Source organism: Macrobrachium rosenbergii, chromosome 36 (assembly GCF_040412425.1).
Source record: "Macrobrachium rosenbergii isolate ZJJX-2024 chromosome 36, ASM4041242v1, whole genome shotgun sequence".
Taxonomy (NCBI): Eukaryota; Metazoa; Arthropoda; class Malacostraca; order Decapoda; family Palaemonidae; genus Macrobrachium; species Macrobrachium rosenbergii.
Genome location: NC_089776.1, coordinates 1655239 through 1675735, shown reverse-complemented (window position 1 = coordinate 1675735; position 20497 = coordinate 1655239). Strand labels below are relative to the sequence as shown.

General features: G+C 42.9%; 1 protein-coding gene across 2 annotated transcripts in view; it reads left to right on the top strand.

Annotated features, from left to right (window-relative positions):
* LOC136856548 (uncharacterized) overlaps positions 1-20497 on the top strand; it is a 156563-nt gene that overhangs the window by 4858 nt on the left and 131208 nt on the right. Inside the window, exon 2 of one of the 2 annotated variants that reach the window (XR_010858391.1) lies at positions 4808-4985. The exons of the other annotated variant lie outside the window; for it this stretch is intronic. The gene's annotated coding sequence lies outside the window, so the exon portion shown is untranslated. The remainder of the gene's footprint in view (positions 1-4807; positions 4986-20497) is intronic. 2 annotated transcript variants of the gene reach the window in all.

Sequence of the window (20497 nt, the reverse complement as noted above, 5' to 3'; positions counted from 1 at the left end):
ACAGCTTCTTTTTTTTTACCACGAGCAGGTGTTGAAGTAGAAGGACCATACCTATAATTTGAAAGCATGTTAACCAAGGATGCATCGAGAGCAGAACGTACTGGTACCACCTCTGAATTAGCACAAGTACTGGCACCACTTGCCTCACTGGTGTTGGGTTCAGCTTGAGGGGGCCTTTGCAGTGGAGTTGCATGACCTGCTGAATCCTCATGCTCATTAGCTGTACCTGCACCAATACTAATAGCACTTATCCTGTCTGCTTCTGGGAGACGAGACAGTACCTCTTCCGCACTCAAGGGATATATCCCACATTTTCGGAACCCACTTTGTATATTTTTTGCTTGGTTTTTCTGAAGTTTCTCCATGAGTTTAGCCAGTTGCCTAGGGAATTTGGTCTTAGGGAGGGCAGCACATTTCCTACCCAGTGCAGTTGCTTTGAATTCACTTAATAGAGATTGCCAGTGTGTCTTCATAGGTCCAAATACTGACACATCCAAGGGTTGGCGTGAGGTGTGTCGAATTTGGAGGGAGGAGAACAAATGAAGTATTATGATCCTCACAAGCACTCACCACAGCCAAACTCACATGACTGGCAAGATTGTCACCATAACTTTTTCCTTCTTTTGATCTTGCATAAGAGAGGATTACTTTGAAAACCAATCCTCAAACGTTGTACTGTCGGGTTCACCCACTATCAGTGAACTTTTATATCTTGTATTGGAAGGTCCGCTTCAGTCCATGAGTCATAGAGGTGCTTTTCTTTGTAAACTACGTATGGAGGAAGCATTTTTCCAGATGCTGTACAAGCAAACTTTAGTGACACTGAAGACTTTGTTGAATTCATTATCTTTTCAGGATATTTGCATCCTCTTCGAACATAACTTTTTTCCTTCCAGGGTCATCTGACAGATTTGTTTCATCATAATTGATGATGTTATCAGGAGATATATTTTCAATGGTTGCTTCCAAATGTCTAAGGTATGAAACCAGAATGATACTGGGAGGGATCTTTGCTGTGATCTTTAATGTTCTGGCTCATGGGGAGCTGCAACAGGTCATTTTTGTGACGCTTCAAAAATGAACGTGCCCTATCACAACCAGGAAATTATTCTTTAATCTTTTAATGGTAACACCACGCCTCTACTGTAGATACATCTTGATTAGGACACGCAACTCAAACGTGAATAACCTTCAAGCCCCAAGACCCTTAGTATCTTCTCGATCGCCGTCCTGGGCTCAGGGACAGCCTTTTGGCCATCCGAGAATTCAGAATGGGTTTTCTTTTCTTCACTGGTTTAATTCAGGTCGAACAACAAAACCACAGTAGTGGCATTTGCCTTGAACAAGAAGCAATCGTTTTTCCTCCTGTTTCATCTCGACATTTGCAGGTACTGCAGTGTTGTTCTATTGCACTGGACAGCTCAATTAACCAGATGTTTCCCAATGGGGATGTTGTGGGCTTTTATAGTACACAATTGGGGCAGTATGATGGGAACAGTTTTGAAGGTTATTAAATTAAACCCTAATTTTCCTTAACCTAATTTATTTCCTTAACATTACACTTACTTCCTACCTTTGGATATTTACCAAAACAATCTTCCTATACTTAAACATCTCAACTTAATACTACAGATCACCAAAACCTTTTAAACCTAACTCCTTAACTCATCAATCTTAATACTACCAAAAGAAAAGACTGTAACTTAAATTATTTACAGTTCCAAATTAAATGATCTCCACCCCTATTACTCAAACTTTACGACCTGGGAATGTTCAAAGTTCTTGGTGGGTGTCTCTGTATTTAATCCTTTTACTGTGCCAACTGTCAGTGAATAATACACGACTGGATTTTGCCAGCCACCTGTCTCCTTTTACTTGAACTTACATCTTAACCAAACCTCCCCAGTCTTGACTATGGAATCACTATCACCACATTATATTTATTGGCAGAGGAAACTATTCATTGGCAGCACCTTAAGAATTCTCCTCAACATTAAACCCCAGATGCACTCAGCACACAAAGTTTGTCCAAAAAAAAATCACTCCTTGTCTTAGATATCACTCAGCTTGATGTTGTTGCACAGGGCCCTCAACTTCAATCTCCCAACCATTGTAGTCCCTAGAGATGGCACTTGTCAGTATCCCTCATCTTCATCATATGATGCCAACAGAAATTTTATTCTACAGTTGAAAGGGAGCTCCACTATCAATCAATTCGACTGCAATAAAAAAAGACAAAATAAACAAACACTCAGACGAACAACACATTCATAAACAAAATGTACACACAACAACACAATGGCAGAAAACACATCAAATAAACAACACATGAACAAAAGTAAATCTTATCACACAAACCCAACTTTCAAATACTTCCACAATGTATTGGTAGGCAAGCCTGGCCTCGGGTTTGAGTGATCGGGACGGAACATGCTACTCACTCTTTCTTCACGAAGATTCATGCAGAGACTGCTCGACTGAGAAATCCCTACCGTCCTTCTGTTGCCTCCCTGCACAATAAGTCGGTAGTTTTTTCTCGCTCCTTCATACCAGACCAGCGGCCGCTCCGTTGAGGCATGCTGTCTTTTTGGTGAAAACTCGATATCAACGTTTTTTCCCTCCGTATTCGTCTGTTTCGCTAGGGGTTCACAAGCATTGCTCACCCCGAGTTACAGACAAATACTTGAAGAGTTCGCCTTCATCCGACCTGATTGCCGAGGCATCGAGAAGAATTCCGCTTGACCCAACCTTCTGTAGCAGCTACACAAGAAGCAGTTCTTGAGGCAGTACATCCCTGTGTTCAGGACTGGGAGACTTTCCAGCTTTCCTTGCAAGCACAGGCTTTCTCGCCGAGCGGCAACGGATATAGCTGGATATCCCTTGAAGTCCTCTGCAATGCTGTCCCAGGGACTGGATCCGTCTTCGCTGGTGGTGTTGTTGTCGGAACTTCTTTTCGGGTCAGAGTCGCTCGTCAAGTCTGGACTTCCTCGTCTTCTCTGCCGAGGGTTGCTTCTCTCCCTTTCATTTGTGAAGAACGTAGGCCCTTGCGACCTAGTCTTCTATCTGAAGTAGCCTTCGTCTCCTTAGTCAAGAGTTAGCTATGGACGAGAAGCTTCTTCAATCGTGCTCTCCCAGGGAACTGTTTCCTGTGTGGCATGCGACTCGTTTAGGGTTCTTGTCCATGCTCTGCACGCGCCTTATGAGAGTCGTTGGATAGAGATATGCCCTCTTAGGACCATCTCTCATCTTACCCTGGCCTTGGCGTAGAAGATGGAAGAACAGGGATGTCGTAGGTGGACTCCGAATCCATTGGCATCGACTGTTGGGTTCGAGTCCTTCTTGTTCCCCTCCTCTTTGGACTTTGTGTTGATGATCCAGATCATTCGTTACTTTGTCCTATTGGGAGTTGTGGTACTTTCCGAAAGGTTCGACATTCCTAACCTGGATGTCGTCAATGTTTTCGCTAGTACTGTCTCTCCCAAGTAAGTGTCTAAGGACACATCTTCTCCTGACTTTGTGAAGCGATCAAAGGAGGTACTTGGCAGCTGACAATGACGATACCGGTACCTTTCACCCGAGAGCTCACAAAGTCGATGGCTTGGTCCATCCCTCGCATTCCTGAAGTTTCTGTCGGTCTGGAAGCAAGACGTGATCTCTTAGACCACACTCTTGTCTTCTTCCTTCGGTCTTGCCCACAGGCCCTCGGAACCCTTTTTCCTTGGCTCTGTGGTGGCTGCTCAACAAGTTGTGTTGTCTTACCTGGCTTCTTCAAGAGGACGAGTAGCATCTCGCCTAAGGTGTTGGTTCTGGAAGTGAGAAGGATTCCGAGAGTGACTGGCCTCTCTTCCTCCTCCTTCCCCGTCCTTCAACTTCTCCTCCTTAGGGGTGAGAATAGGACTCGAACCAATAGCTGCTGGAACTGGCACTGATGCAAGATAAGACTACACATCGAGCACCCATTCTATTTTTCTTATAGAATCATAGGAGCAATTCTGCTCCTTCCTCTAGCAAGGGGAGGAAGGAGAGACTGGCAATAAGGGAACCCTATCTCGGCTTTGCCTTACTGCCTCCAACTCTAAGATTCTTCCAGCCTATTTCATAGGAGTTACGTTTCCTCACTCATGCGAAAAGGTCCAGTATCTGACATTTGATCTTGCAGTTCCTACACTCCGATCAATATGTCAGAGGCACGGTACTCCTCCTCACTCTTCCGACCAGGAAGAGTAACCCAGGTGTGCAGAACTCCAGTCAGTTCAGGAGACTCACTCAGATTCCTCCCTCCAATCAGTGAGTCATCCTAATGTAAAGGACCGAGGGTTTGTATATTGTGTTGGAACAAATAACAATTTGGAAAGTAAATTGTATTTTTCCTAACTATACAAACCCGACGACCTTTACACTTTATGCCCACCTCATGCCACCCCTCAATCTGAATCTGGACCGAAAGGCAAACTGGAATGTTTAGATCCGGGCGGGTAGGTGGGTATCCCCGACTACCTGGTGGTAGTTACTGCCTAACCACCTTGCTCAAGAGTTTAATGGCCGTTTCCAGCCTACACCTGAAAGTAATTCCTAATGTAAAGGACCTCAAGTTTGTATAGTTAGGAAAAATACAATTTACTTTAAAAATTGTTATTTTATATTTTGTGATCTATTTTTACTGTGTATTTTCAGAAATATGAAATTATATAAGTACATAACAATTCCAAACATAGCGTTGGACTTTACCAATACAGTAAACCATCTTGATTTGTGTGGTTCTGCTTCAAGCAATATCTTAGTGCTTTGTGGCACATTTCCTTTTCAGATTTTCTTACCATGTAGTGCATTCATGCAATTCCATTGCCACAAGCAAAAGAAGTACCACCCTTATTAGGGAGAAATTTGAACGATTACGTCCCATAAGTTTGTTACAAAAGATGGACGGAAGCAACCAGGAATTATCTTGCCTGGGATAGCAACAACACCAGAACGCCCATATCTAGGTAAGGGATTTGTTTTCCTACAGTAGTGGTATTCTAATTAGTGATTACTGTTTTCCATAATATTATAATAATAATTATATAAGACCATAAAGCTTGGTTTTACTGCAGTGAGCTGTCATCTGACTCATGACTTGTGTAGGGTAGGTTGTTCACCGTTTGTTTACTTTATCCTCACAGTTGCTTGTTTATTTGCCTCTCCAATATCTGAATGGAAAACATGTACAGTGGTAGTGTACATGGGTTATGAAGGAAATTTTTATTGATAGCATATATTTTTATAGGTTATGAAGAAAAACTTTAGGGCGAGTGTAAAAAGATGGGAACAAACCTTTCCTAGAATACCATGTCCTGGCCTAACCTCATTAGGGCATTTATTTTTATATTGTTCCGACACAATATACAAACCCTCGGTCCTTTACATTAGGAATTACTTTCAGGCGTAGGCTGGAAACGGCCGTTAAACTCTTGAGCAAGGTGGTTAGGCAGTAACTATCGCCAGGTAGGCAGGAATACCCGCCTGCCCGGATGTAAACATTCCAGTTTACTTTCGGCCGTCATGCGTTGCAGAAGTGTTATTGGTTCTCTCTGCCTGACTGTCATTAAGCTCTGATTATCCCGGTCGGATCTTTCTGTATTTTTGTTTATATATACATGTGTTTGATATTTATTAATACAAACCCACGATTTGTGATAACCTTGCTTAAGCCGTGGTTCCCTGCGCTGTGTCTTGGGTTTGACAGCCAAGGGCGTAATTGGAGAAGCGTAACCGAGTGGTAATGCTTCTCTTCCAGCAGCCCTTTATGTAGATACTGAAGGCGCCCCTGTACATTCGGAGATATAGTTGGGGACAAAATATCTTCGCTCCCCTACATTGATCGGGACGTAAGAGTTCGCTTCCCTTCTTGGGCTTCCGCCCTTCATGTATAAGGGGCATCACCACTTCCTTCCTACTTATGCTGAGTGTTGCTTGCTGCCTGCGCTTGGAGAACTACAGGGCGAGTAGGAGGTTGCGGGCGTCGTCGGCAAGTTCTGCTTCCACGGCGCCCTTGGTGGCCTCCCCTCTGTCCTTTTTCTCTTCCCGTAGGTTCTTCCTTTTCCCCTTTTGTAGATCTCTCTCCTTCGCCCTCTTCGCTCGCTCGTTGGGTGAAGACCAGGGGCGGGGAGCGATTGGGCGACCTCTTCTAGAGTACCTCCTCCCACTGCGTAGGGCAGTTCCCCTTGTAGCGAGAGGAGTCTCCCTCTACTAATCAACTTTGCTTTTTCTTTGAGGCTGACAGTGAGCATCGCAGACACAGCAGTAGTTGGCTGGATATATCAATGGATATCTCACATTAAGCAGTCCCGACGTTCATTTAGTGTTGCTTCGGGATCGACCACATTACCTGGTTAGATGATATATTTCCACGTCGGGATCATTCTGACTCTGTTCCCACCGATGTGGATTGATCGCTGTCATTGCTGGTCTTCATGTATGCTGTTGCACTGCCTTCGGCGTATCTGTGGTCCATCTGCTGCTGCTGTTCCCTGTGTTATGCTCTTGTTAACTCAATGACAGTCTATGGACTGCTCTTCCTGGTCTCCTGCCGCAGCCGCCCTGATTGTTCCTGTCGCTGCTGGTGACTTTCATGTGACATTTCTGTCTGCTGCAGTAACTCCTGCCTTCTGAACTGCTAACGTAGCTCCTGCATCGGCTGTCCTGATCATGCCCGCTACTTCTCCTAGTGGTCGTGCCCGGGGCCGTTTCCGTTGTGTTCCTGCCAGCTGCCCTGGAGGTTACAATGTCTGCCATCCTGTAGAAGATGTCGGCTTGAAGGTGAAGGAAGTCGCCTTGTGGAAGTGACGTTCTTGGCCGTTGCAATAGCTCTTGCCCTCCAAACCTCTGCCGTAGCTCCTGTATCGGCTGTCCTGATCATGCCTGCCACTTCTCCTGGCTGTTGTGCCCAGGGCCACTTCTGTTGTGTTCCTGCCAGCTACCCCGTAGGTTACGATGTCCACCATCCTGTAGAAGATATCGGAGTGGAGGTGAAGGAAGTCGCCCTGTGGAAGTAGCCGCCGTCTTCTTCATCTTATCTTTGATTTCGTCTTCTGCTGCGTCTTCCCCTCCTCTCCCGAAGTCCAAGGGGGTCCCGAGAATCGGACAGACCTCCGTCGGCCGAAGGAGAGGAAGGCTGCTTCTTCCCCTTGATGCCCTTGGACGTCTAGGGACTGCCTCCTTCTGAGGAGGCAGCGGGTCTCGCATTGGTTCTTCCCGAACTTCGGGTTAGGAAACCGATTCACATAGCCCTGGGTTTTGTGTTTCGGAAGCCACAGGGCTCTCAGACCTCGGTTTGCGATCCCGTTCCCAGTCCTAGAGGTTCCGCCTCTAAGACGGGGGCTGCTTCGGGCGCTTGTTCGCGATCCACTCCGAGTACTCGAGATTCTATGGAGTATCAAGTATCCCGATCTGTTCTGGAGAGATTTTCCTTGGCCCAGTTCGGGAGCAGTGCGAGAGAAAGGGCCGAGGCACCCAGGTGTCTTGGCTCTTCCTGCCAGCACCACAAGCGCTCCCCGAGTGTTTGCCAGTGCTCAGTCGGGTTCCCAGCCTGGTGTCTCAATCCTGTCGGTTCGAACATCAGAAGAAGCAGGGAAGAGATTCCCTTTGGGAGTCCTGCGGGACTTCTAACGGACTGACTCTCTTCTGGGAGACAAGCTTCTCTCGGCTTTTCCCGATTTGCATTCTCCTGTGGGGTCTTGTGTTTCGGGGGCCGTGAGAACGCGGCCTCTTGAGGCCACGCCATCGTTCCAGTCTTGGAAGTCTGCGTCTAAGACTGGTTCTGTGCTTGGCTCTTTTGATCTCTTAGGAAACTGAAAGCAGCCGCTCCTGAGTTTTGGGAGTCTCGTGGATAGCTCGAATTTTATGAATCACGAGCACTCTCCTGACGAGAGGCACAGGATGAGAGAAAGTGCCGAGACACCCAGGTGTCTGGTTGCTGGGACACACGGGTGTCTGGGTGCCGAGACGTCCGGGTGTCTGGGTACTGAGACACCCGGGTGTCTGGGTGCCTAGACACCAGGTGTCTTGATACTGCCTGCCAGATGCTTCGGTTGCTCAGCCGGGCTTCATTCTTGTCTTGAAACTTAGGGTTCGAGCATGCAAGATAGCAGACACAGAATTTCCCTTTGAACCTTCTTCTCGAGGGGCCTCGGCCTCAAAGGAGTTTAGAGTTCGGAAAACTAGCAATAGTTCACGGCAAACGAGCTCCGGCCTGCCCAGCTCCGATTGTGTTTGCGCGAAGGCTTGGCTCGGCTCAGCTTGTGAGACTGGCTCTCCCTGCCTGCCTCCCAGTCCACCACATACCAACCAGCTGGATCGCGTTCACGTGATCAGCTCGGTTCGGTGTGGCTCAGCCCGGCCCTGCTTGGTTTTTTCCGATTCGGGTTCTCGGCTATGTTCGAGTGAACTTTTTGCTCTTCCCAGGAAAGCGCTTTGCCACGGCACAAGTGCTCTTCTTTCCCCGTGTGGCAGTAATCTCTTTCGGTTGATTATCGCTCACGGTCCGCCTCTCCTGCTTATCTTACTGGCAGGACAGGTAGGGATACTCTTTCTCCTCACCTGTTCTCTTCTCCTCTCGGTTGTTCCGAGAGGCGCGAGACGGACAGAGAGAACTCCGATGAACTTCTTCGGAGTTCGGCTGCCTGGCGTGCTTTGGGTGTCGGTCCCCAGATTCTCTCATAGTATAACCAGGTAGCCGAGGAGGGTTTCATGGGATCTGTCAAGGTCTCCCTCCAAGGGGAGAGGTATAGGAGTTTCACACATCGGAAACAGCGAGGGTCTTTCTCTTCAAGTTGCAATCGCCCTCGTGTTTCCGGAGAACTTCGCGCTGATTCATCGGCGCAAGGATCCCTGGGACAGGACCACGACTCCCCCAATGAATAATCTTCATCACTCACAACCCTTGCAGTTCCCGAGGGGCCGAGAGTGTCGGGGACCGCCACGGTCCTGGCTTCCGAGCGTTCTCGACCTGATGAATTCTTTTCTTCAAAGGAGTTAATTCAGGCTTAATCACCAAGCTTCTCCCCTGCCTCGACAGAATATGAATTCTTCTTGCCTCGGAGGGTCTTGCCGACTGCAGTTTTTTGGGCAATTCTGGTGCTAAGAAGAAGGACTTTGTCCCAATTCGGATCTCTGGTTTCGCAAGTCCCGAGTTGGCTCGACCCTTGGGAACAAACCTTTACTTGGTTCTGCCTTTCTCTTTCAGAGATTTGCTAGATACCTTGGTAATCAAGGTTCTTACCAGGGCACTGCCTTGTCCTTTGGACAACGGCCAAGACCTTTGGGTCTTAGTCATCTCAACTTGACCTTGAGTTCAAGCCAGCCCCCCTCAACTCCTTAGCTAAGAAGTCCCAGGCTTCAGAAAGATTACAGAACACATAGTCCTCTTCTTCCCTTTTAGGAAAGTGCACATAACTGTCTCTTTCCACCCTCTTTCCCATATGGGAGGAGGGAAGAAAGGAAGAGAGAAAATAAGTATTGACCAGAAGAGGTTCTTCTACTGCTGATGCCTGGACAAAATGATACTTATCGAGTCTCTGGAACTGGCAGCGACATTGCCGAGACCTGGGAATGGATTCCTTCAGGAGAAGTATCCATTCCCCTTAGGTCTCGGCAATTCTTTCCATCGAACTTCCATCCCGCCTCCTCTCCCGTGCTCCCGATTCGGGAAATGCCAGCCCGGCTAGAGCTAATTGTCTCGGTACCCTGTCATCTTGCAGAAGCTTCCCCATGGTGGAGAATGGAAGTCTGCTTCCATTCCTCCATCCTTCTTTCCTCGTCAAAGTATGAGGAAGGAGTTAGGCTAATGCTTGATTGAAGGAACCTTCAAATATGCTTGCATAATCCCCTCACATCTTGTGTCTGCTTACGGATTCACCGATTGAGGAACAGGCGCACACCGGTAAGACCTTGTCTTGAAGGTGTGACCAAGACAATTAGTACCTTCTCATCACCGCCCTGGGCTCAGGGCAGCCTTTTGGCCGTCCAAGAATTCAGGATGAGCTTTGCGACACTCACTGGTTTCATTGAACAACAAAACCACAGTAGTGGCATTTGTTGACAAACAAGAGGCAATCGTTTTTTCCTCCTGTTTCATCTATCGACATTTGCAGGTACTCAAGTTTTGTTCTATTGCACACTGGTCAGCTCAATTAACCAGATGCATTCCTGGTGGGGATGTATTGGTAGGCAAGCCTAGCCTCGGGTTTGAGTGATCGGGATGGAATGTGCTGCTCACTCTTTTCTTCATGAAGATTCATGCAAAGATTGCTCGACTGAGAAATCCCTACCATCCTTCTGTTGCCTCCCTGCACAATAAGTTGGTAGTTTTTCTCGCTCCTTCATAACAGACCAGGGGCCGCTCCATTGAGGCATGCCGTCTTTTTGGGAAAAACTAGATATCTATGTTTTTTCCCTCCATATTTTTTCGTTTCGCTATGGGTTCACAAGCATTGCTCACCCCAAGTTACAGACAAATACTTGAAGACTTCGCCTTCATCCGACCTGATAGCCGAGGCATTGAGAAGAATTCCGCTTGACCCTACCTCCTGTAGCAGCTACACAAGAAGTGGTTCTTGAGGCAGTACATCCCTGTGTGTTCAGGACTGGGAGACTTTCCAGCTTTCCTTGCAAGCTTAGGGCTTTCTCGCTGAGCAGCAACAGATATAGCTGGATATCCCTTGAAGTCCTCTGCAACACTGTCCCAGGGACTGGATTTGTCTTTGCTGATGGTGTCGTTGACGGAACTTCTTCTCGGGTCAGAGTCGCTCTTCAAGTCTGGACTTCCTCATCTTCTCCGCCGAGGGTTGCTTCTCTCCTTTTCATTTGTGAAGAACGTAGGCCCTTGCGACCTAGTCTTCTATCTGAAGTAGCCTTCTTCTCCTCAGTCAAGAGTTAGCTACGGATGAGAAGCTTCTTCAGTTGTGCTGTCCCAGGGAACTGTTCCCTGGGTGGCATGTGACTCTCGTTCAGGGTTCCTGTCCGTGCTCTGCACTCGCCTTATGAGAGTCGTCAGATAGAGATATGCCCTCTTAGGACCATCTCTCATCTTATTCCGGCCTTGGCGTAGAAGATGGAAGAACAGGGATGGAGATGATACCTCAACTCCTCGGATGTCTTAGGTGGACTCCAAATCCATTGGCATCTACTGTCGGGTTTGAGTCCTTCTTGTTCCCCTCCTCCTTGGACTTTGTGTCGAGGATCCAGATCATTCGTTACTTTGGCCTACAGTATTAGGGAGCCGTGGTACTTTCCGAAGGCTCAACATTCCTAACCTGGATGTCATCAACGTTTTCGCTAGTAGTCTCTCCCAAGGAAGAAGTGTCTAAGGACACATCTTCCTCCTGACTTCGTGAAGCGGTCATAGGAGGTACTCGGCAGCTGACAACGGCGATACCGGTACCTTCCACCTGAGAGCTCACGAAGTCGATGGCTTGGTCCATCCCTCGCATTCCGGAAGTTTCTGTTGGCCTGGAAGCAAGATGTGGTCTCTTAGACCACACTCTTGTCTTCTTCCTTCGGTCTTGCCCACAGACCCTTGGAACCTTTTTTCCTTTGCTCTGTGGTGGCTGCTCAACAAATTGTTTTGTCTTACCTGGCTCCTTTAAGAGGACGAGTAGCATCTCGCCTAAGGTGTTGGTTCTGGAAGTGAGAAGGATTCTGAGAGTGACTGGCCTCTCGTCCTCCTCCTTCCCCATCCTCCAACTTCTCCTCCTTAGGGATGAGAATAGCACTCGAACCAATAGCTGCTGGAACTGGCACTGATGCAGTAAGACTACACATCGAACACCCATTCTATTTTTCTTATAGAGTCATAGAAGCAATCCCGCTCCTTCCTCTAGCAAGGGGAGGAAGGAGAGACTGGCAATAAGGGAACCCTATCTCAGCTTTTCCTTACTGCCTCCGACTCTAGATCCTTCCAGCCTATTTTGTTTTATGTAGTGTTTGGCAATAAACCAGTTGATGAAAGACCCTTTCATCAACTGGTTTATTGCCAAACACTACATAAAACAATTTAATTTCAAAACTGACATTGACAGTGTGAACCCTGATGCTCTGCTTCCTCTTCCCCTCTCTCTCCATATAGCCAACGTCCCTGTGGATGGTTCCAACTATGGCACCTGTGCAGCGCAGGCAGATGCAACATCGCAAGTATGAAGATCAAGGAGGTTGGTGCAACTGCCTGTTGAGTTTGGAATAACATAACACCCGAACCAGTGCTTCCATGATGGCTGTTATCTTCTCGCCCCGCCCCCATTTTTTTAAAACTATTGACAAGAAAAATACCCTCACTTACATTTTAACGTTAGCACTGATGAGGAACACCATTGAAGTGTTCAAAAGTCTTTGGTTTATTTTACATATTTTACATAGTAATACATTTACTATATAATTGTGGATTTTTATTACACAGATTGTTTTTGACGAAATTATGAATCTATTAGCATTTTATTCAATGTTTAACTAAGCATAATAAAATGGATACAATAGTAATAATTAAATTGGTAATAAAACATAATAATGGATATAATAAAAATTTTTCTCCAATTGTGGAGGAAAATACATAAGTTCATTAAAATATTCTGAAAAAAATAATCATATTAAAATATCAAACACATCAAATTATAAGTATATCAATTCATAAGTATATCAAATGAACATATGGACAATAAACATATGATCAGTAAACATATGGAATCATTATTATGTAACAATTAATGTTAACATCAATTTTTAATTATTGTTATTATTGAGTTCTGTCAATATCCCTTGTATTTTTCTGATAATAAGATTTCTCACTACTAGGATAAACAAAATAATAGTTATTACTATTACCACTAGGTTTACTAATAATAAAATTGGGGAGAGTTTCTTTATAGTAGAAATATTCATCAACATTGTTAAAATTTTCAAGCTTCCTTAATTCTAACCGAGACAATTTAAATTCATTTATTTTATATGAGTAATTCTTATATGGCACATGTTTGTTGAATTTATATGTTGTGAAAAGACGAGGTTCATAATATGATATGATTGGTTTGCTATCACTAACTGACATGATGTTGTCAAAGATTTAATATTTTTAAACTTACTGTATTTCTGTGCTAATGTTGTGACTTTTAATTTTAGCTGCAACAGTATTTAGTGAAAATACAAAGATTTCTTGATCAATTATAAATGCTTCAAATAATTTATCATAGTTTGTGGTACCTACATCTTTTTCTTGGTTTTGGTTTAACACAATTTCTTGAATACAGGGATAAGCATTAGTATTCTTATATTACATTTCCACTGGTTGCTAAACACTCTGCTTGTTTAGTCTCCATCTTCCCAACTGTCTCAGTCTTCCCCACACTGCTCTTCATAGTTTACTTCACCTGGTTACCTTTAACCACTTGACCAACTGGTTTGGTCTGCTGTTGTGCCTGATAACAATCTCGACTGTAGTGTCTTACTCTTCCACACCTGTAGCAGACAACATTAGTCTTCTGTATCTGTCTTGAGAACAGACTGGATGATGAGGATTTAACATTCAGTTGCTGAGGGGTGTTACCTGGTTTTGTATTGGCATAGCCACTAGAATGATTTCCAGTTATAATGTTCCTGAAATTTGGATGAGACCTGAAACCTGTGTGTTGTTGGTTCTGGTACCTGACATTGTAACTTCTTTTGCTACAAATGATGTTATAATCCTCACTCAATGTAGCAGCTTTGTCAGGTTTCTTAATCTCTCTCTCTCTCTCTCTCTCTCTCTCTCTCTCTCTCTCTCTCTCTCTCTCTCTCTCTCTCTCTCTCTCTCTCTCTCTCTTAAATATGCTCTTATGTGTTCAGGAATTCCTCTAAGATATTGCTCTAGGACTACTAACTCCTCAAGTTCGCCCATAGATTTAACTTTAGCACCCTCCAACCATTGTTTAAAAATCTTCTTATTTTATACGCATAATCCAAGAAAGTTATCTTGTCATCCTTTCTCAAAGATCTGACTCTTTCATTACAATATTCAGGGGTCATCTGGTAAACTTATAGCACATTGTGTTTGAGTACCTTGTACTCTTTACACTGATCAGCTGATAAGGCTAAATAGGCACTTCTTCCTTTACCAACGAGAACACTGTAACAAGACTGACCATTTATCCTCTGGCCATCCCATACCTGAAGCCACTTTTTCAAAGTGATCAAAAAACTCATCTGGAGCTTCTTCTGTAAACTTTGGAATTAACTTATGCACTCTTACTACATCAAATACAGGGATGCACTCTTACTACATCAAATACAGGGTCTGAATTACCTTGAGTAGAGTTAGACTGTGTTACAGGTACTGTGGATCGAGCTTTTATTAACTCCATCTCCCTTTCATGTCTTGCTCTTTCTCTTTCCTCTTTTGCTCTTTCTCTTTCTTCTTCTGCTGCTTTTTATTCTTCTCTTTCTCTTTTCTCTCTACCTTCTCTTTCTCTTTCAGCCTGTATTTTCTCTCTGTCAGCCTGCACCTTCAGCTTAATCAAATTTTCTTCTGCTCCTATACGTCTAAGGTCTGACTCTACATCACTTTCCTCTTTCTTTTGCTCATGTTTATTTATAAATTCTGCCTCAGCTGCATTCAGCAACTCTTGTGCCTCTCCTAACTCTTCATCTATTTTGCCAGAGTCTATCAATGCTTGGATTGCAATACATCTGATTTGTGCCTTAATCATACCACTAGACACATTACCCCCACATACCACTGCTAAAGCAGTCCACTGTTGGATTTAGATAACTCTTGGATGGATGGAGCTGCTAAAAATTTCTGAACATCGAACAGAGCCATTTTCTCTAAGTTATTCAACTAAATAATTCGCAATACAAAGCAAAAAATAACTATGTGGTCACTCTCCTATCAAAATATATCCCTAACACCACCAGTATAAACCATAAACCAGAGTGATGTTTTGTTTTGTTCCCGCGTCTCTGGGCACCAAATAATATATTGTCACGATGCGTACCAAGTACTTGGTTATTACACAACTAATTTCAAAATTCAAAATTTACCTCACTTCAGCCAGATACCTGAACTCTCATAACAATAGAATTACGACTGAGTACTCTAAAGGTAACAGTGATCCCTTAAAAAAACTTATTAATCACTTGAAAAATCAAACTAAGTGTATCAGAATATGTGTGAGGTATCAACAATTAAACAAGAAATATTCTAGAGTAAAAGGGCATCACTTCATCAAAAAACTCTAACTGTTTCCCTGGTCTTAATTCACTTTAGCAAAACTAAAAGAACAAAACATGTTTATCACTTGCCTTATGCACACACAATTAATCATATTCACTGGTGGTCAGTAAATGAAACACTGTTTTTCTAAAAAATATTAAATACAAAAAATTTTTTTAAATTCAAAATTTATAATTAGAATTCACAATCTGAAAAATTTACTATTACTTGAAAATAACACAAAACTTAATTAATTCTTGAATTAAATTATGAAACAAAACTAATTCACAAAAACTTAAATTTTATCAGGAATTTAAATTAATCAAGAAAAATTTAAACTATCAAGAATCACTTAAGATTTGAAAAGAAAATCTTAATAAATGAAAAATGAAATCAAGTATGCAATGTTGAATTTACCAAGAAATATTTAAAATGGTATGTAAATAAATGTTACATCACAAACAAAAAAAAAGTGAAAATATGGAGAGATTGCAAACAGAAAAATATACAAAAATACATAAGATTTATCAATAATAATTTCACTAAGGTAAAATTTACTAACTTATTATACCATGGTATTAATAAGTAAAATTCACGTTACCTTACACAAACTTGTGAAAACCTCAGTAAAATCTCTTTGCAGCTGCGCTAATTTCACTAAAAACACTTTTTTATCAGGTGCTGTTACAAATGAGATAATTTTACTAAATTCAGATCTCAGTGCTAATATGTGACCACAAATATACTACGTTAAAAGTAATCTTTTTAAGAACGAGAGAGAGAAGGAACCAAACTAATCGGTCTCGGAAATCAGAATGAAGAGATTTCAGAATTCCAGTATCACATGAAACAATTACATGACGTCATTAAAGCATTTTGGTTACGAGATACAAAAGAAAAGTTCTAGAAGGAAGGTGACATCACTCCAGCAAAACGTTTTGAACGCAATCGGGACATTACTCTGTCTCTCAAAGGGACGTACGTGATCAGAGCCATGTATGTAACATTGTGAAATCACTCGTATTCTTTTCGTACTCATATTCTTTTTGTACAGGATGAATTTTTTACTGAAATCTTTACACAGTAGAAACATACTGCAATCGGCTAATTATGATTGACATGTTTTATAAACAGTGAAAAACTGAGTTGATTTCCTGAACGAATCGGCAATTGTTATTCAAAACTGTTCTCACGTTGACCCAAAACAAAGCGCTCTCTCTTATCTCAACTGATGACAACTGAAAAGAAACAAGTTCTCTCTAGGACACACGTGTTTCTTATACTACTCTTTTATCAAGAAAGATATTATTCATTCTAAATTACATTATTAAGTTATTTAAACCATTAGTTCCTTTGAGATCTGATGCCAAACTAAACACGACACTTCAATAATCACTATCATTACACATAACACATGATGAACAGAAAGAGTAAATATATCAAAATATTACATGATATACATATATATATATATATATATATATATATATATATATATATATATATATATATATATATATATATATATATATATATATATATATATATATATATATATATATATATATATATATATATATATATATATATATATATATATATATATATATATATATATATATATATATATATGCATATATATATATATATATATATATATATATATATATATATATATATATATATATATATATAGATATATATTTATATATATGTATATATTTAGTCAAAGGGAAAAAAGCCTCATGCAGTTACGTCTGCCTTAGGCAGCGCCCAGGCTAAATCCCTATCAGAGAACTTATAGCACAGGGTTGGCACGTATTCATTCCGGTTAACAGAAGCTTGTCACTATTGTGATAGGATATCAGGTCTCGGGGTCTGCACTTTGACCCCTATCCGCCGCATTGATGAATCAATTCATGGCTAAACATCTCCACTGGTTACACCTTTCCATTTGCACTTCCGTGGCTAGTTCGAATGAATCGGGTCAAAACGCGACTACACATCTACTGCGCATGCGCATGTTGCCAACCCAATGTTTTTCTAGCCACGCTTTTGGTGTGTGTGGTAAAATCTTTTCCACCGTAATTTGAAGGATTTCAACTTTATTTGGCATGGGGTCTTTTGGTGTGTGTGGTAAAATATTTTCCATCGTAATTTGAAGGATTTCAACTTTATTTGGCATGGAGTCTTCATCTCAGTCAACGGGAATAAGATAAGTACCTGTCCTACCGCAGTCACAAAATTTAGTCCTGCTTAACTAATATTTTCATATATTTTTTAGTGTCCGAAATGATGGCTCGGGAGCGTCATACTGCTACCCATATTTAGGCTAGGATTCTGCCTTAATTAAAGCGAAAAGCATAGGTTAGGGTAGGATTTTTAGATTCAACATGTCAAAAAACCTTAGCGTGAACTGTTAAACATGCTTGGAAAGTTTATATAAACCTGCTTGTTATGAAATTATCGATAGCCCGAACGCTAGCGCTAAAGTTAGGCTAACCTTTGCTACTTTTAGGTTTACCGAAGCGGATGATAGCCGCTTTCAGTACTTAAGGTAATTCTTTTTAGTGTTATTTATGTGACATAACTATATTTTGAACATTTTGATAGAGTTTTTTGTGTAAAACCTCCGATTTATGTCCCATTATCAGTGGGGAAAATGATGCAGGCTTCTGGAACATTCTAGAAGGTTCCATCGAAGCTCTGTCAGAAACCTTCGACTCGGAATCGTTTAAATGAAAAATTGCATATGATACACTGGCTCCCATTCGAGTTACCAGATACCTCAAGTCGAATTATTTCGAAATAGTAGCTTTTCTCATGACAAACTGATTCGAAATAGTATCTCTTTTATGTCGAATTGATTCGAAAAAGTAGCTCTTTTATGTCAAATAGTGTAGTATAGAAATGAGTAATGAACTCAAATAAAGATATGTCGTTCTATTAGCTGTAAGGTTGTTGCCATGCACCAGTGAAGTCGTGAGTATCGATTCTTGCCAACGTTATTCGTCTGGGGCGATCGATGTCCTATATTGGATATACCTAGATCCCCTAGTCTAGGCTAAGCCTACATGGTAGCCCACATTCTTGGTCTATGATACCCTCGACTCGAATGGCATGGATTTACCTGTTGCTCTGTCATAGAACTGACATAATCCCAATACTATTTGACTTCCTTGTTCGTGATCATAGATTGCCCTTCAGTTGTAGCACTCCCCCAGTGAGTACCCCCCCCTTTTTCCCCTGTGCCTAGCGCCCATTGGAGACGAGCCTTGAACAGGGATGTCGACTGGGCATGAATCCAGCCATTCGAGACAGTAGAATGAATGTCACCTCATTCGAGAATATAAAAAGAGATGGTAGAATGAATGTCACCTCATTCGAGAATATAAAAACTATATGCTCGTTTTTTCTCATGATGTAAGGGCTTATATAACATAGTTCCTTAAACATTTTAGGGGTGTTTCATAGTATTATTTTCTTTTATAGGCTTTGCCAAATAAGTGCGCTAATGCCGCCTGTAAGAAACGGATAGACTTCATCAAGACTCAGCATGAGTTTTTGTCGAGGTGTGCTCCTGCAGTGTACAGGGTACGGACCATCCATACTGGAGTCCGGAAGGGTGTGACATATGTACTGAATGGCTGTCATGGGCTCGTACGGGCGATCACACTGTTTCTGGCTCTATGGCAAATATTAATATACAACATTTAAGAGCATGGGTAAGAGGATTCTCCAAAATTGGCCCAAAAGGTCCTCTTGGCTATTTGCCAGACAAAGGTGTAAGAGATTTTCTCTTCCCCACGGCCAGAATTCAGTCGGTCAGGGTTTATGACAACTCACCTGATGATGTCGCAGTGGATCCTAATGTATCCACTGTGGTGCCCCCTTCATAAGAGGGGATGAAATCGATTTGGGAGAATCTGAAAATCTGGATGATGAGGGGGATCTATATGATGCTGAGCCTCGACCCCCCAGTAGATCAACCGATTCCTGGCAGCATCCCTAGTAAATCGGCTCCTATGGACGTCGATGAGGATAATGTTTCAGTCCGTACAACTGCCTCTACTAAGAGAAAGTATGCGGTACAAGAAGCTAGGATGTCTGCAATGGAATCAAAGCTGGACAAGTTGATAGAACTACAACTTGCAAAATCTTTGGATACAGGGGCTCAGGGACAGACTCCAGAGCATGCACAAGTGTCAGATCCACCCATTAATATAGATGATTTCCCAGATTTGAGAGTGGTGGAGGACGAGCCAGAGCAGTATAATCCCTGGGTGGTGGCATCACGGCTAGCTAGAGCGGTGGATGGCATCTTCTATGATAGTGATGTATGCACCCCTCTAGCTAGGTTAGAGTTTGCAAAACCTTTTGTCCACTTCAAAGGTAGTAAGTTTCGCTTTCGATGCCAAACACCTAAGACTGGCTATGGTACCGGAGGAAACCATGATTTTTACCCAGGATCAGGCGAAGGGCTTCCTTTCTAATATCTGCCAGGACCTGAGAGGTAGTGCTCTGGGCACCCAGGTTCTTGCTAGGAACCTTCCCGCCTGGAAAGTACCAGTTGGTGAGAAGTTCCCATCTATCACCAATAAACTGTTCAAATCTTGGGAAAAGAACTGGGTAGAGTCAGCCGCCCATCGGACGAAGTTCTCTTTAAAGGAACTCCAGGACTTTGGAACAGTTCTGCCAGATCCCATGGACGATATAACAAAACCATTAGCAGGCTTCACAGAGGTGATGAAGAAAGGCAAATTTCTAGCAAACCATGCCCGTTCATGCTTTTTATGACACTCCTTACCTTGCCCACACCCTGTGTGTTCAGGAGTTCGAGGCGAGGAAACTATTAATGTCCTGCATTACAGCCTTGATGTTAATGGAATCTCAGGCATACCGCTGTGACCAGCAAAGAGATTCAGTGCTCCCAAGGTTACAAATTCGGAACATGGGCCCAATCTTCATTCACCTTCTGGAGGCTTGGGCGCGTCCAAATTAAAACTTAGACGTCAAGCCCTGAAATTCATGACCAAAAGTCTATGCCAGTAAAGGAGCTCCTCTTCGCCTCCCCTATGTGTAGTGACCTCTTCCCTAGGGACCTAGTAACCAAGTTGAATAATATTGCTACCCACCGAGGTATCAAATTTGAGGAGTTACTAGGATATGACCTGGAAGCAGACCTAAGGGGGGTAAAACGCAGCTAGAAGGCTTTTAAAGCACCAGCTCTTCCTGCGCCAGACCCAGGACAAGGTCCCTCTTCCCATAAACAATTCCCTATGC